This window comes from Silene latifolia, chromosome 10 (assembly GCF_048544455.1).
Source record: "Silene latifolia isolate original U9 population chromosome 10, ASM4854445v1, whole genome shotgun sequence".
Classification (NCBI taxonomy): domain Eukaryota; kingdom Viridiplantae; phylum Streptophyta; class Magnoliopsida; order Caryophyllales; family Caryophyllaceae; genus Silene; species Silene latifolia.
This window is the reverse complement of record NC_133535.1, coordinates 161,263,393-161,267,700: the sequence shown is the minus strand read 5'-3', so window position 1 is coordinate 161,267,700 and position 4,308 is coordinate 161,263,393.

Here is a 4,308-nt window from a genome sequence, read left to right as displayed (position 1 = left end):
ACATTTAGGCATGTCTTCTTCGGCCATAAACACTTGGTGATATCCCGAGAAGGCGTCCGAGAGGCTCAAAGCATGGTGTAGCCCGCCGTGGCGTCGATCGACTATCTATTCGAGGCAGGGGATAACAATCTTTGGGGCATGCTTTATTAAGGTTGGTAAAGTCTACACACATTCTCCATGCCCCGATGACTTCTTCACCATTACAACATTGGCTAACCACTCGGGATAAGTACAAGGCATGATAAAACCCGCCGCTAGTAATTTGTCTACTTCGGCTTTGATGGCCTCGTCCTTCTCGGCGGAGGAGTTCCTCATTCTCTCGCTTGATCGGGCGCGGTGGTGGTGAGTACGTTCGGCTTGTGAACAATCACCTCCGGCTTACGCCGGGCATCTCGGCCGCCGAGTATGCAAAAACATCTTTATTTTTCCTCAGCAGGTCCAGGAGGTCGGCTCTGAATTTTGGTTCCAGGTTGACACCGATGGTTATGGTGCGGCCTGGGTCAATTTCTACCTCCTCGGTCTCTGCTCCTTCGACCATGCCGATGGTCCGATCGTTTCCGGATCTGGGGGCGTACTGTATCCGGAAGGATTTTAGTTCTGAAGCGACGGCTCTTACCCTCACTAGATACCTGATCGTCCCGTAGTCCTGGGCTTCGCACTCGCCTTTGATCTGGTTGGCCGCTAAGAGTGAGTCCGTCGTCACCATGACACGCTCTGCTCCGGCGGCTTTAGCTAGCTCAACTCCGGTTATTACCGTCTCGTATTTGGATTCATTGCTTGAGGCCAATGAGGTAAGCTTCAAGGCGTGCTCAAACACGTCTCCGTTTGGGCTGATAATAACGATGTCGGCCTTCGAGCTATTAGCGTAAACCTCCCATAAATCGGGGTCTTCGTTTTTCGAGGTGAGCTTCTGCGCCTCCCCCCGGTCCGAGACATATATCGAGTGTCGGGCCCGATGGATACCACGGCGTCGATCTCGCTCGAGTGACTCGGCCTACGAGAACGTTGTGGGCGGACACGCCGTCGATGACTATGAATTCAGACATAACACTCTTGGTTGTATTCCCTCGCCAAACCTCACCGTGCAATCTAACCGACCCCGGGGTACCAGGCCGTCCCCGAAAAGTGTACAATGGGTCGGTGCGAGGATTCGATCTTCGATCCTCGGTCCGAGGCCGAGAAAGCATTCTCTCGTACATAACGTTTGTGTAGGCGCCCGTGTCAATCGTGCATCGCTTCACCAAGTGGTTGGCTATGTCCGGGCGGATTGTAAGTGGGTTGCTATGAAAAGCGACGACTCCATCGTAGTCTTCTTGTCCAATGGTCATGTCTGGGATGCTGGGAGCGGGGGTTGCTGTGTTGGGCACAAAGTTGATGGCCGGATGAGGCTCATCTTGGGGCCGTTTGTGCTCATGAGCGGACCCACTGCTCTCGTTGTCCCTGATGACGACATTGACTACTCCTAACCGCTCGGCGGTGGACTTCATTGTTCGATCCGCCGGCATCGGTTTTTGGCCTTTGGCAACATATTTGCCGAGGCTCCCCTTTCGGATCAGTTCCTCAATGGCATCCTTCAGGTGTCGGCAATCGTTGGTAAGGTGTCCGGTGTGGCCGTGGTACTTGCAGTACTGGCTCGTGTCACCGTCACTCCTCGGCCTAGGGGTCTTTCCCATTTTCGGCCCTCGTTCTTGCTCAAAGCGAAAACTTCGGCGGCCGATACAACCGAGGGTGTGATTTTCGATCTTTTGTTTTTTGTAGTACGTTCCCGAGCTCCCGGGTATCCGCCGGCTTTGTTTCAGCAGGCTTGTCGACCGCGACCTATCATTCTTACGGCGTCTTTCGTCGGACCGTGACCTGTTGTCGCCACGGCGTCTTTCCCCGGGCCGTTCTCCGGTGGCTCTTTTCCCCGAGTGCTCGGCTTCACTGGGCCTACCCAGCCTTGTGATAGTCTTCTACCTTGATGGCTTGTTCGCCAATCGCCGGCGGCGTTCATGCTCAGGCCTCCGCACTTGATGAGCTCATTTTTTAAATCCCCCTTTGGGAGGCCCTTCATCAGCGCGAAGGCCGCCAGCTCGGGATTAATTTCTCGAATCTGCTGGACCTTTTCATCAAACCTCTTTACGTAGCTCCGGAGAGACTCGCCCCCCTCCTGTCTGATAGTCAGGAGGTCAGATGTCTCTACGGCCCTTCTCTTATTGCAGGAGTACTGGGCTAGGAAAGCGCCTTTCAGGTCGGCGTAATAGTACACCGAGCCATCAGGAAGCCCTTTGTACCGCCTCCGAGCCATCCCATGCAAAGTTGTTGGGAAAATTCGGCACTGAGACCTCGTCGGGCGCTGCTCCCATACCGACATGTAAGACTCGAAGGCCTCGGCGTGGTCGATCGGATCACCATCCCCTTGTATGACGGGGGGGTGGCGGCTTGAGCTTATTTGGCACCGCGACTTCTAGGACGTAGGCGTTAAGGGGCGCTCGACCATGTGTCGAACGACACGCGGCGATCGGCTCCTTGCGTCCCTAACTCGGCTCCTCCCCGTAGCGGGAGGGGCTCCTTCTTCGACTCGGACTTCTTCTCCAACTCGCCGAGTCGGACTCCTCGCTTCTTCGGGGTGAGCCTCGTTCGTGCGGCGGGGACGCTGTCCTCCCACGAGTGCGGGAAGGACTTAGGTCTACCGCGCCCACTTTGGGCTCCCCGGCGACTTGGGCGGGTCGGCTTCTCCTAGCGCTCCGTCCAAATTTCTCGGAGTCACATTTTGGGCCCTGGTCTCCCGGACAGTTTCCGCCGCTCTTGTCGATGTGACAGTGTGAGCGGGCGTCATCGCTAATTAGGTCTAGGAGCATTTTCGGTTTGGCTATGTCAACCACATGTCCCATGATGGTGACTGGTTGTGGCGGCGGCGTGTCGGGTATTGATGGCATCCCGAACTCCGGTTGGACTACACCGCCGGTGGAGGGCTGTATGACTCCAGAATTGTTGAAAGTATCATCTTGGTAAAATGCAGTTTCGTCGGTTACGACTGCATCTTGTTGTTTCGACATTTTCTTAGCTTTTTGGGTGGGTTTTTGTTGGTTTTTTTTTTGTTTGGGAATGAATGTGACTAGCTTCTAGTGTCTTTTCCCACAGACGGCGCCAATTGTTCCGGGTGTAATTCCAGAGCAAGTATCGTTACCACCCGTGGCTTGTAGAGTAATGTCTTTGGTTGGATTCTTCTTGTCCTTATCGTTCCTCTCGGCCTCTCCTGCAACAATGAACGAACTGAGGGCTTGGCTTTGTGCCAAGCGTACTCACTCCGACGCCCAAGTCAGTAAACTTAAAGGATTAAGCTGTGATACTTGGCTAGAGGTGTATTGTAGAGAGATAAGGGAGATATTAGCAGATGAATAGTGTATTTAGGTTTTGTTCTCAGATTAGTTGGATCCTTTCCTCAATGAAGGTTGAGGAGTATTTATAGGCTTTCACCTTTTGTCACGTAGTGGCCAAGTGGCCAAGTGGCTTATCAGGTGGAAAGACCGTTCTACCCTCGGCCGATGGACCTACGGCAGGCCGGCCGAGGGTCTTGGATGTGAGTACGCGGATATGTGCCCTTTGGCCGGCGGGTTGCCATGCCGACACTCAGCTAGCGGTGCCGATGGGCTGCATCGGCTAGGCAGTCTAAGTCGTTGACTTGCTGTGGATATCTTTGACCTTGCTCAGTGTGTTGACTTGGTCAGCGGTGCAGAATATGCCCCATCAAAAATAAAAAATCAACTTTTAGAAAAATAACCATCAGATCTATGAGAAATTGAATAGAAAAAAATCACAGAAACATGAACAAAAAATGAAACCAACATAGCTGATAGTGAGAGAGATTGACAGTTAGGTAAACATTATCGAGTAAGGAGATGATATATTGTTTAAAGAATGAGGATTATAGAAAGAAATTATAGGGACTATGAATCCATGAGATTTACGAGAGATAAAGTTGAGACAGAAGTGAGAGAATGAGTTTGAGGGAGTGATATAATGACGGTGACTGGTGACGGTGTGTTTGATGAGAGAGAGCGAGGGAGAAAGAGGCGTGTGAAGTATGTTAGGTGGAGGTGGGGGCTTTGGCGATATGTACTGAGATTTTAATGGGTTAATTTGAGGTTGTTTAAGCCTATTTTAATCATATTTAGATTTTGAGCCAACAGTTTGTTATTCAGCCTATTTAGATTGAAACGAATTATAGAGTAAGACGGATCACCCTGTGAGAGGGTTTATTTCTACAAATAAACTATTTATCTAATACCAGTGGTGGACCCAGGAGTTTAAGAATGAGAGTGCACA